Here is a 14,264-nt window from a genome sequence, read left to right as displayed (position 1 = left end):
ATGCAGTTGCATTAAGTAACGCCAAATTTATAAAAATTATAAAGCAGCAAGGTGGGAGAATATACCCACAGCAAAAACCTGTAGAACACAGTTTTAGCAAAACATATACATTTTATTTTTATTAAATATACATAAAAACACTCTGTATGTCCCCACTGTTATTGGAACAGCTGAGAGTCAAAACACTCTGGGCAAGGGAATTCCTCCCGGGGCAGGATGAATTAGCAACACGACTTGCTGCGGCTGCTTGTACACTTCACTGACTGACGTAACCAGGTAAGCGACCTTGGCGTGCTTGGGCCGCACTGTGCGCTGAAGTGTTTGTGGGACTCCACTTCTGGATGTCCTTGCTGGGCTTTGCACACCACCCTAATAGACGCTTCCCTTTCTTTTTCTTTGTATAATACAACCTATAGAAGTGTCACTCCCCGCATACACAGATTGGGTGTATTAGAACTAGAGACTCACACCGACTAAGAGTAATTTAATCGGGATGACGCTGTCCAGGTAAGAGTTATCTTCTAGGGCAATCATTACATTTGATGTTCATGAGAGCGCACTCCGCTAGTCGTGTGCTTGGGCTGCAATCATTGATGTTGAGGTTGGACATACCCTCCACCCCACATGAGAAACTGCAGTTGACGTTCATGAGAGTGCATGCTGTTAGTCATCTGCATGGGCCGTAATTAGAGATGTGGAGGTTAGACCCTCCCTTCCACCTGAGTAATAAGTTCTACACAGTGTGGAGTGTTTTTAGAACCAAGTCTGCTTGTTAAATAACGAGCCACAGTCCTTTTGACTGTATGTGCAGAGCCAACCAGGGAGGTTTCCTTTTCCTGATGTATCCAGTCCAGGGACAATATGAGTTCATAATGGTTCGCGCCGCCGGTAAATGTGATTAAGCACCCTAAGTGAGGTACAATGAGAGGTTTCTTCTAGATCTGCCTTGTGGTTTAGAGGAGTAGGTATATGGAATGAAATCTGATATCCTATTCACATATTTTTACAGATAATCGAGCCAATTGATTTTGGAACAACAAGGGTACTGGAAGAATATTGACTCCAGAATCCTTTCAAGATTTCGTCCTTTCACTCGCACACCAGGTAAAGAATGTGTTCTGTGCCTGGTGGTTGACAGATTTATACTGTCTCAAGTTTGAGTATCTTAAAGGTGCAATTGACCTTTTGTTTTTTATTTTTTTTAATACCCACAGCATACCCAAGCCTGAAAGGCAAGATGTTGGTTGCACCACAGTCAATGTGTTCTTAGAATGTAAATGTCAAGGTCCAAGTGATGAATTGTGATTTTTTCTCCTGAAGAAACTTTGAATACACAAGAACTTGAACTGAAACATGTTGAGGCATTATACTAGTAATTAAATAGGCTACTTTCTTGAATTGGGATTTAAATATAGATCATAAGTCTATCTCTAGATGCAAACTGATTGAGAGGGGTGGGATTAACCCAAGTCAGTTTGACATCGGTAATGAATGATCGCGACTTATACCCTACGTTTGTTGATGTCACAAGCACTTTGCACATTATCTTAACTTTTTTATAGTGTTTTTATGTATATTTAATAAAAATAAAATGTATATGTTTTGATAAAACTGTGTTCGACGGGTTTTTGCTGTGGGTATATTCTCCCACCTTGCTGCTTTATGTAGTTTTTCCTAAATACTCCCTTTATTGGAAGGTGGGAAGACCACCAGTTGCACGTGTGGTCGCAGTGGATTCCCCCTTGTATATTGATGCCAAATCTATAAGCCATCTAAGAACTGCTTTTCACCAACCCTGTAATGCAGAGGTGTCCGCGAACTTCACAGAACTGTTCGCAGACTCTTCTGGTGAAAAACACCTGTTTTTTTGCTTTTTGCTTTTAGCAGCCATTTCCCATCCCATCATCATCACCCCTTACTTCCCCAGAGATTATTTGATAAGTTTGACAAGTGCAATGTTGTATTTTTAAATATGTTTTTACAGTGATGGCCGCTGTCCGTGAATCCAAGATGGCGGGCATTTCCAAAAATCTGACACACTTCATGCTTTTCACCATCCAAACAGTGGGCGTGTCTGATGTACGCGGACACCACATTGCCTTCTAAGCCAATCGGAGCCCTGTGCGCGGACCGAACAGGGAAATGGGTCAGCAGACCGAACCCAGATATCACTAATTTTTTTTACCTACTTTTTGGTTGTTTTAAAAAAAACTACCAGATGGACTTCCACCAAATTTACATAAGCACGCTTTAGGGACCAACCCGCCACTCCTGCCACAAATTTGGTGAACATCCGTCCCGCGGTTTGGGCTGTAGGCGTAAGCAAAGTTTTTCTCCATTCAGTCTATGGAAAAAAAAATGTGGTACCCCCTATAACTTTGCCACCCTTTTACAAAACATCGCCAGACTCTGCAAAGCAATTCAGAGAGGGACATACACTCTTTATGCAAAGTTTGATGAGGATTCGTGCAGTAATAGCAAAGTTATAAGCCACCCAAACATTGTTCTTCCTGTGGATTTAGCAACGTAACCATAACTACACACGCAATAGCGTGGGCCGTGTAATACATTCAGTGAAAAAGCTTTGTAATAGGGACGTTATGGTTAAGTTGTGCTAATAATAACTTAGCAAATTCAGTACAGTATAGTTACTTTGCACTAATAAAAACCTATCCACATTATGGTTACAAGTAAAATCAAAATACCCCAGAAATTTGCGAGTTATGATAAACTAAGCAACCATAACTCGGGCCACCACAGTGCACTGCTAAGACTACCACCTATGACATAAAGGATGACATCACAAATGTCATTTATGACATCACTGATGACATCACATGTCTGGCTCCTTCTTTTTTGTTCACTGACATATCTATAATTAGGCTAGGTGGTTTTCTTCACTGACAGAAACAGAAAGTTCAAAAGGTACTGTATTTGCAGACGTTCCCTTCGCATATGTTCTTACAGTACTTTCCTTAGGGTTCAATCGCATCTTGTGACGCATATACATAGGGAAAGAAGCAGGCCTGAAACACAGCTATCATTCCTGTACATCAAGATAACCATTTAGGTTATGAAAAGTTTCTGATGATAGTGCTTCTCTTTGGGTTATTTTATATTCCATCTATATGCCACAGATTTGTGTGTATTGTGGTCTCTTTATGTTTTGTTTGTAGCAGTACAAGTGTGCAGTAAGTGATGCATTATTAGCTAGTTATTACATGTTGCACATTATGCAAAAGTCTGATACGGAAGCATTCACTATTTTACTATCCAACATTGCAACATTATAAATATTTCTCCTCTGTGGTCATGCTGCAGGCAATGCCTATGCTTCTGTATGAGTAGGTTGCTGTACTAGAAAGAACGCTGCAATGCAGAATTGCTTATATCAGTACATTCTATAGTGAAGTACGTAGTTCATAATACACCTCACAATAATCCCTCACACGTTTTTGCCAACATGATAATCACAACCACTTGTAGGGACTTTTAATGAAAAGTAACTGCACATGTGATGTCATCAATGACATTTGTGATGTCATCTTTGATATCATGGGTGTTAATATTAGCAGTGCACGGTGGTGGCACGAGTTATGGTTGCTTAGCTTACCAAAACTGATGAATATCTGGGGTTTTTCGATTTTACTTGTAACCATAATATGGATAGGTTTTTATTAGTGCAAAGTAACTATAACGTCCCTTTAACAATGTTTTTTCACTGAATTTCATAGGTTTTTATTAGCGCAACGTAACCATAACGTCCCTTTAGCAAAGCTTTTTCACTGAATTTCATAGGTTTTAACCAGGATACCCTTAATTTGTATAGATGTACCATAATACATACCAAGCCCACTTTCCCCATGCTGAAAACCACAGGGTCTGTGGACTATGTGACTGTCCGTGGACCTCTGGTAGCATCCACACTGCCCAAAAGCTCAGGGTTTGTATTACATTGTTGTAGCGTTCAACAAAGACACTAAACATGTTTAAAGAGCAACATACAAGTGAATCATAAGGAAAAATGAAGTAGGCCTACAAACTCTGTACTTATAAAAGCGTCAGGGCAATTGCATAGGGTGTGCAACATAATGGAATGCACCAAGAAGAAAAATAGCCTATTCTTCCAACAGGATTACCTCAGTGCTGCTTTACATATAAACTGAGAAGCAACTGTCAGTGGGAGGAGTGCAAAGTAGTGACAGCAGAACCGTACTAGAAAGTGGTAAGTACACTATACTTGTTCCTATAACTGTTCAGTTTGTTCTGAGTACATGACTAGTAAAAAGTTTTTTTTTTTTACAGAAATGGTTAGTACCCTGGAGTGGCTTGAGGAGAATCTCCCTCTTGATGAAATAAGTGAAGATAGTAACTCCAATGGTACACGCTGCAGTTTGGAAAATAAGTGAATTAATAGACATTGCTTCACATGTAACTGAAACATATTTTTTTGTTTAACAGGTCATACAGGAAATGAAGGGAATGGCCCAGACGCACCAGCTGCTAAACAAGTGCATGAGCACATACAAACCCAAACTGACCATGCGGCCAATGAACTAGTGAGCCTGGGGGCAAAATTGGACCAATTGAATGACAGTTTTGGAGATTTAAAGCTACTTGTTCAAAGGCATATAATAAAGATTGCCCACGCTGATAGCTCAGGAAGTCTTCATTCTATTAAAGACAAGGAGGCGAGCATTATGCTATTTCTATGCTATTTCTTTCTTTATTTACTACCATGTCAGCACTTTAAAACTTTCAACTTTAATACTGAACATTTCTGTTTTTAGAAACAAAGTTTAGAAAACAAAATGCAGAAGTTTAAAGATCCTTTAGTCCATAGTCTTATTCGTTTAATCTGCATCAGGGAACTACAAGCCCCATGAGTCTTAGTTCTGAGGTAGTCCTGACCTTTCCCCTCTGCCCCTATCCGAGGGCAGCCCTCTCCATAAGAACCCCTCTGACCAGGTCCTTTCCTCTTTCTTTATGTCTGTCCACTTGAACAACTTCATTTTTGCAAACCAAACCGTCCATTATGATTGAACAGAAAATTGTTCCTTGAAAATGAGAACTTTTGCGGTCCAACATGACCAACTTGAACTGTTTTCCTTCCACTGTTGAGTAGTGTTTCATCCGGCCGTCTTTTGCTCTTCTCCTGTAAATATTGGAGAGCAAATCATGAGGGTGGGAATGAGCAAAGGAGTTACATCATAACCAATATAACAATGCAGACAATAATCTTGCCATTCCGGGTGGGATATAATGCTCGCCTCCTTGTCTTTAATAGAATGAAGACTTCCTGAGCTATCAGCGTGGGCAATCTTTATTCTATGACAAGACAGAAGGCTCGCATTATGCTTGTTCAACGCTTGCTACCACCATATTCGTAATCTCAGAAACAGGCTTAAAATAGAATGTCTTAAAGGTTGATTCGGAAGACCAATCTGCGGATTTCATAATGTCCTGAAGAGACACCCCTGCCGCAAAAGCTTTGGAAGCCATCGCTCCCCTAGCAGAGGGCACCCCAAAAAGTGACAAATCAATTCCTGCCCATTGCATGATTTCTCTCACCCATCTAGCAATGGTTGCAGACGCTACAGCATGATACGGCTTCCTGCGGGCTATAAGCAGCTGTGACACCCCTCGCGGTCTAAGATGCGCTGTTGCTTTTTCATAATCTTTAATACACTGCGCAACGCAAACCTTCTTATTACTTGTGAAGTGTGGGTAGTCTATTACTCTCGAATCTGTCTTTGTTCTCTTGGAAATGGTAAATGATACCCCGTCTGGATAGAATATTTTCCTATCGACTTTGCACTTTGACATGAGAAACTCTCCCTCAGGAAGTAAGGCAGAGGAGCATAGCTAGTTTTCCTGATAGCTGAGATCGGGATACATTTTCGTTATCTGGCCATCTGAGGAAAAGACGAAATACGTCTCTCACATCCCATAACACTTTGTACTTGGGTTCCGGTGGCTTCTTGAGCTTCATCCCTCTTAGCAATCTCACGACCGCTGGGTGTTCTCCCACCGTGTTACCTTCCACTTTTTCGTGACCCGCTGAGATAGCGGACCTATAGACTCCCACTGTTCTGAAGGCGCCGCCTTCTTGAAATGTAAAGCTAAGAAGTTGAGAACCTCTACTACAGGGGCTGAAACGGGATCCACACCGTGGTCCGAGCACCAGGTAGCCCACCCGTTCCAAGCCGCACCATAGTTCCGAAGGGTGGAAGGCGCCCAGGAATCTCTGATGCACTCTTCAGCAAGCTGTGAAATTCCCGGCAATTCCCATCTTTTCCTGAAACTCTGCAGGCTATCAATTGCAGCGTGCCGGCTGCTATGAGCGGGTGAGCTTGCCCTGATGGGTCGAGAAGAAGGTCCGGCAGAATGGGAACTATCCTCGGAAAATACGTAGAAAGTACCATCGCTACTGGAAACCAAGGCTGAGCCTTCCATAAGGGTAGGACTATAACGAGCTCCGCGTGATCCCTGCGAATTTTCGCTAGTGCTCTCTTATCATAATGAATGGCGGGAAGGCATAATGCACTGTTCCTGTCCATGACTGCAGGAAGGCGTCCGTGCCCGCTGCATCCGGGTCTATCCTCCAGCTGAAGTATTCTGGCGTCTGAGCGTTTAGTCTGGATGCAAACAGATCTATGTGCAGGGGCCCCCAGAGTTCCTGCAATTGTTGGAAGACTAGGGGTTGAAGCTTCCAATCGCTGGAGTCCACAACCATTCCGGAGCAGGAGCTCCGAACCACTGCAGGAGCAGCTGGACTCGGCACCATCGTTCTGAGGAGACTCCCATACAAAGGTATGATGGCAACTCCTTAGGGCTATTCTTAGCGTGGCAAGCGCGGTAGCCTTGGAAATATCCACATGTAATGCTAACCTAAAATCATGCATCCGTGTTGCACATGAGCTGTGCTGCCTTTGCTGGAAATGCTAACAGCACCTTTGCCACCATTAAAACACACAAGGTGTTTTCCCCTTTAAGGATGGCGGCCTGTGTATCCTACACTGTCTAGCATCTGCAGCCCCTCCACCACAGTGATACCTGGTGGTGATTGGCCCTGGCACCAACACCAGGAGCCTATCGGAAGCCGGCAGGCGTGAGCCGGCCCTTCCTGGATAGGCCCTCAGGGTAAGGCCAACAACTGTCCAGAGACTGTCCCGAGCTGGCCAGAGCCCAGGGCCAGACCCCCTGCTTATGCACCCACAGAAAAAGCTACATGTTGAACACTCAATGGAAGGTAACCTTTGCTACACTCTCTAAGCTTGACTCAACCACCCCTAATCCAACAAACTTTGACTCAGGCTTCTGACGCAGAACACGCTCCACTGTAACACCAAGTCCCACTAAACTTGCTCTTCTGAGGTCTCGAAATGATGTGTACTCCAATGTGTTTTTGCCTGCGCTGTGATTCTCGCATTTAGGTGAAATACTGCCCTAGTTACTCTATGTACTCCAATGTGTTTTTGCCTGCGCTGTGATTTTCGCATTTAGGTGAAATACTGCCCTAGTTACTCTATGTACTCCAATGTGTTTTTGGCTGCGCTGTGATTTTCGCATTTAGGTGAAATACTGCCCTAGTTACTCTATGTACTCCAATGTGTTTTTGGCTGTGCTGTGATTTTCGCATTCAGGTGAAATACTGCCCTAATTACTCTAAGTACTCCAATGTGTTTTTGGCTGCGCTGTGACTTTCGCATTTAGGTGAAATACTGCCCTAGTTACTCTATGTACTCCAATGTGTTATTGGCTGCGCTGTGATTTTCGCATTTAGGTGAAATACTGCCCTAATTACTCTATGTACTCCAATGTGCTTTGGCTGCGCTGTGATTCTCGCATTTAGGTGAAACACTACCCTAGTTAGCTCATCTGTACTTGCCTAGTTTGCCACTACTTGTACCTGCCTAGTTTGCCTGCCTACTTAGGTCCTTGCCTATTTGTACTTTGCCTACTATGCCTGCCCACTCAGGTCTTAGCACATTTGTACTTGCCTAGATTACCTAACTACCAGTATACAGTCTCTTACTAGATTGCTTAGACTTCCCTGCTACCGAATTGCCATAACTAACACAGCTACACGTCTTTGCATATGGCACCAGTCTACACCTATAGTCCGAACCTGGATTTGCCTATCATTAACACCTCCCCACCCACAACCATAATGAAAATAACCCAATACCAAACACTACACCTTGTACTGAGCCTGCTCACCACCATGGCACTTGCATCCGTTGCCTCACACCCCCCTAAGGATAGAAACATGAGACTGAGGGCAAGATTGCACCGTCTCCATGAACCATCATCCTACCACAACTATAGAGGCTATATCGATCTAGCAAACAAACGTTCGCAATACTTCAAACCTGCTCCTCCCCACCCTGTCCTCATAGCAACCAACCAGTCACCATCACTAAGAGTCACCCGAACTAAAAATAAACAATTTCCCACTACCATACCAACTAGCACCCTATCACTAACTGGGTCACTCGTCAATGCTAGATCCATGGTAGCCCACGCTACAGAGATCTCTGACACTTTAACCAATGAGAACTTATACCTATTGGTCATAACCGAAACCTGGCTCCATGAGGCGGCCGGCCCTGCCATCATGCTATCAATACCTGATGGCTACTACTAAGAGTCGACAGACCTAATACCAAAGGAAGTGGCCTAGCCATCATCCACAAATCCACCTTACCCATAAGATTATCTACTACCTTGCTACTTCAATCATGTGAACTCCTTACTGCTAAACTTCACCTTTCTTGCAACCGCACCCTTACCATGTATGTCATCTACAGACCACCTGGACCACAAGGATCCTTTGAAGATGACCTAACTAGTATCTTAACTAATAACACTAAAGACCACGCTCAAATTCTACTACTGGGAGACTTTAACCTGGGTTTTAATGACTGTAATGACAAACACGCCCTATCTGTTGCTTCGCTATTGAATGACTATGCCCTAACACAAAAAGTCTCCTCCCCTACTCATGCCAAAGGTAGGACCCTAGACTGGGTTGCTGATCGGAATCGCAACATCAGCATTACCAACATTATGCCACAATCTTGGACTGACCACTACTTAATTGTATTCAATGCCTCACTTGACCTTATCCGACCCAAACCTATACTTATGGCCCCGCCACTCCCCACCAGAAGTAAAAAAGATATCACAGCAGAACAACTCTTACCCCACCTTCTCCCCACTCTCGACAATCTAGATAACATCACAGACCCTACATTGCTTGTGGAAGCCTACAACAGCACAATGATTAAGGCAATTGACTTGATTGCCCCTACCAAAATTCGTAAAAGCAAACAACTTTGTCACCTGAACAACTGGTTCACACCACAGTTGAAAGACCTCAGAATTCAAAAAAGAAAGCTGCAGTCAATTTGGCAACACTCACCCACTGAGGAGAACAAAATTAAATCAGCCACTCTCGCCAAACAGTACAAAAAGGAAATCATAAGCACTAAAAGGAATACCTTTAATGATAGAATATCTAAGGCTAAATCAGATACCAAGGAACTAATCTCCATCCTCCGTGAAATGGAATCACCCATACCCCCGACTGATAACATTCCTAAAAATAAACTCTGGTGCACCAATATACAAAATGCCCTGGCGGGCAAAATTAGCTTGCTCCAAACCAAAATTGCCAATAAAAAAGTCTCCCTGCTCCTGCCAACGGAGCCCACACCTCAGTCACAGCTTCCTCTAAACCAGCCTAACATACCTCACCCATTTAGCTTCAGACAAATAACTATATTAGAGACAGAAAGAAAAAAATCATACTATCTTTAAAGCCATCAAACTGCAAAGGAGATAATTGCCCTGCCCAAATTATAAAAGATGCAGCTAGAGACCTAGCCACCTTCATCTCTAAACTCATCAATGCATCCTTTAAGTCTAACCTAGTGCCTAATAACCTAAAACAATCTTGGGTGCTCCCCTTGCTAAAATAACAAACACTTGACCCCGCAATACCGACAAATTACAGACCCATCACCACTGTCCCATTTCTGCTTAAAATCATTGACAGAGTAGCTTACCTGCAAATTCAGGACTACTTAGAAACCAACAATTTACTAGGCTCACGTCAATCTGTCTTCCGTCCCCTTCATGGTACTGAAACAGCCCTGATTGACCTTAAGACCCAAATTGACGAGTTGAAGGACAATGGCAGATCAGCTATGCTACTCCTCCTTGACCTATCTGCGGCCTTCGACTTGGTAAATCACGCAGTCTTATGCAATCACCTCAGTTCCACCGCTCATTTTTCAAGTGATACCATAACCTGGGTACAATCCTTCCTTGCAAACCGGACAATGAGAGTCTTCTCCCCCCTAGCAGCCGCTGATCCCACACAAGTTTCATGTGGTGTCCCTCAAGGATCATGTGTATCTCCGACGATGTATAACATCTTTACTAAACCTTTGTTTGACAAGTTGGCCAGACTGGGTGTCATCTACACTAATTACGCAGATGACACTCAGATCCTTATCCCCCTTTCGGGCAACATCTTGGAAGACACGGCCTTAGTAAATAAGATATATCTCCTCATTCAGGCATGGATGGCATCTCACGGCCTCTGCCTGAATGACGACAAAACTGAGTTACTGATCCTCGGCTCAGAGTTGGCCATCAAGAAACTTGACCCGAACTATGCCTCATTCAACATTGACAATAATGTCATCAAAGTGATGCCTGCAGTCTCGACTCAGCGCTCACCTTCAAGAAACAAACTAACTCATTAGCATCTTCCACTGCATATACTTGTAAATTGATCCGAGCATGTAGACCATTTCTAACTGAGACCAGCTGCATTACACTAGCTAATGCACTCATCATATCCAAGCTGGATTACTGTAATGCTCTATATGCAGGATCTAACAAGTATATCCTTGATAAACTCCAAACTCTCCAAAATAACGCGATTAGAGCAGCTTTAAATATTCCTAATAGAGCTCATATCTCCACCTCCAGAAAAAATATCCATTGGCTAAAAACCCTCTCCCTCACCTCTAAATGTCTTAACAACATAGCTCCCCCCTACCTGGCAAACAGAGTCAACAAGAGAATCTCAAATCGTCCCGCTAGAATGACCAATGCCTACACCTTAGTGGTGCCCAGATACAAAAAGAGTACAGCTGGCGGCTCCAGTTTTTCGGTTATAGCTGCTCAAACTTGGAACAGACTCCCTCTTGATCTCAGGATGGACCAACCCTACCCTAGCTTCAGGCGGAAAGTCCTCACCTGGATACGTTCCAATGACACTTAGCTCGACCTCCCCACTGCCACTTGCTCTAGAGACCCCTGATGATTGTAACGAGATTAACTGGTTTTCTGGTCAACTAGCTTTAACTGTTTCTTCGCACTACTCGTACATGCACATTGTCTCTAATTTGTACTGTATAACTGTATTTCCTGTAACCAAGTTCTCAAGTATCCTTGTACAAGTATCCTTGTATTGTCTGCGCCCAGCTACCCTTTGGGTTTGGTTCTGCCTTATACCAAATAAACAAACAAACAAACAAACACAAGATAACGTGAATTCCAGTCTGCGACTTCGTTCAGAGTTCCTGGCAAATACTCCGCTGATACGGATATTCTGTGCTGGAGACAGTAATGCCAGAAGCTCTTCGCTAATTCTGCCAGCATTTTGGATCTTGTCCCACCCAATTTGTTTATATACCTTACTGCGAAGATATTGTCCATCTTGAGCAGGACGCAGCACTTTACTCTCTCTTTCATAAACGCGCGAACTGCGAAAGAGCCCGCTAGTAGCTCGAGGCAATTTATATGGAGCTGTAACTCTTCTTCTGACCATTTGCCTCCTGTCTGCACGTGTTCGCACCTGGCTCCCCAACCTGATCTGCTCGCATCTGATTCTATTACCAGATCTGGGGCGTCACCGAAAATGGCACGACCGTTCCAAGCCTCCATATTCTGCAACCACCAATGGAGCTCTGTGAGAGCTTCGTGGTCCAGAGTTACTAGTTGGTGGTAGATAGGCCTCCTTGCAGATGTCTTATTTTGAGCCACTGCAGAGCTCGATAATGAAGCGGTCCCGGAAAAATCGCTTGAATAGAGGCTGCTAGCAGACCTATTACTCTGGCTAGATTGCGAAGCGAGATAACCCTTTTCGCTATCACAGCTCTGAGCTCCTTCTTGATCGCTCTCACTTTGTACCCTGAGAGCTTGAGAGATGCCTTCACAGAATCTATTGTGAACCCCAGGAATTCTATTCTCTGGACCGGAGTCAGCTGAGATTTCTCCAGGTTCACTAAAAAACCGAGCGAAGTCAGAAGTGAGAACACCCACTGGACGCTCTTTGTCAATGGTAATTTGTCTGGGCCAAAGACGAGGATGTCGTCTAGATAGATAATAATACGAATTCCTCTCTCTCTGATGGCAGCTGCCACTGGTTTCATGAGCTTGGTGAAAGCCCACGGAGCGGAGGAGAGGCCGAACGGGAGGCAGGAGAAACGCCATACTTCTCCGTTCCATAGGAAGCGTAGATACTTCCGAAATGCTGCTGCTATCCGAATGGTAAGGTATGCGTCTTTGAGATCTAGGCGGGCCAGCCAGTCTCCAGTACGCAACAGATCTCGAAGCAGATGAATCCCTTCCATATTGAAATGGTTGTATACCACCCATTCGTTTAGATCTTTCAAATTTATCACAAGCCTTATTTTGTCCCCTCTGTAAACTAGGAACATGGTGCTGAGGAAACCGGGACCCTGTTGGTACTTACGCTCTATCGCGCCTTTGCTTTCTAACTTCATGAGTTCGCAGTGCTAGAGCCCTGCTTCCTCGTGTGTCATGTGTATGGGGCGCGGTTCTGCTTTCTGCATGGGTGTTCCTATAAACTCTAAACGCAGTCCCACTACTGCTTGCAATACCCAAGCATCGCTTGATAAGGCTTGCCATTCGTTCAGGTAGTGGAGAGTTCTCCCTCCCACACGCAAGCTTGCGGTACTCACCCGCTGATTGCCCCAGTTGCCGGTACGATCCTCTTCCTCTTCGCCCTCTTGGAAATCTTGTTCTGGCAGGGAAGAAGGTATCCTGCTGTCTAGAATCCCAGTAATTTGATAGTTGACCCTGGGGTCTCGCTGGAAGGTATAGCAACCGGACGAGCGACCCCTATGTCGTCCGGTCCCGGCAAAATCTCACCCGGGGAAGATCTTCCTGATGGAACTCTGCGCTCTCTCTAGAGAAGTATATGTGCCCACGAATTGAGACATTTCTTTAGTGAACTCTTCGCCGAACAACATTCCTTTGGCGCCTTCACCTGCCTCATAGCTGGCGAGATCACTCAATTTGTTATCTATTTTTAACAGGACTCCTCTTCTTCTTTCTGAAGAGATGGCACAGTTGGCGTTGCCTAGGAGGCATACCGCTCGTTGCGCCCAGTTACCTAGGACTGTCACGTCTACTGGGATACCGGTATCTTTTGATTTCTCCACCAGATCCATGATCTTGGCTAGGGGTCCTGAGATGTCTAGGAGCTTGTCCTGACACCCCCTCCAGGCACGGTCTACTCCTTTCCTTATCCTTATATCACAAGCTGCTTTGGTCACAAAGGTGACCATCTTGGGGTCTAGGTCTGGAGTATCTGCTAGCTTATTCGGCAGCTCTGTTCTGGGGCACTCCGACCTCATTCGTGACCTTACTTCCCTTTCCAGGGATTTTCTAATGTGCTGGGCCCTGTATGCTGCCACTCTGGGTGACGGCTCCCAATCCGATGACTTGGGATGCCGAATGGCCTCTGGATCGAACATGTCTGTTGTATGGTCTTCTACATCTTTATCGATGTCTTGCTCCTCCTCACCCCCTTCATCGTCAGGCGAATAGCCCTCGTCTTCGTCCCCTAGATTATACACCCCTGGGGCGGGGGGTCTGTCCTGACTTTCTTTTTTCTTTGCCAGGAAGGCTTCTTTAAGCCTGGCGACAGGGTCGCCCACCAATTGGGGAACAGTGTTAACCCTTTCAGCGATACCCGGGGGGGTCAACGAGTGCTTGCTCTTCCGAGCTACTTTACACCCCTTCTTTTCAACCCCTTTCTGGGGGTGTCCTGCCGACGTTCCTTCCTCAGGGCTGCTAGCCCGTCTTTTCCTGGCTGTAAGCTGTTTCTGCTGCTTAGCCATAATCATTTCTAGAGTCTCCAGCCTTTTCGTAATAGGTTGCACCCCCTGTGAGACAGCTTGAATCAAGGAATCTCCAAGTACCTTTTTAAAACT

This window comes from Ambystoma mexicanum, chromosome 6p, assembly GCF_040938575.1.
Source record: "Ambystoma mexicanum isolate Mex_15411 chromosome 6p, UKY_AmexF1_1, whole genome shotgun sequence".
Classification (NCBI taxonomy): domain Eukaryota; kingdom Metazoa; phylum Chordata; class Amphibia; order Caudata; family Ambystomatidae; genus Ambystoma; species Ambystoma mexicanum.
Note: the sequence above shows the minus strand (reverse complement) of the source record.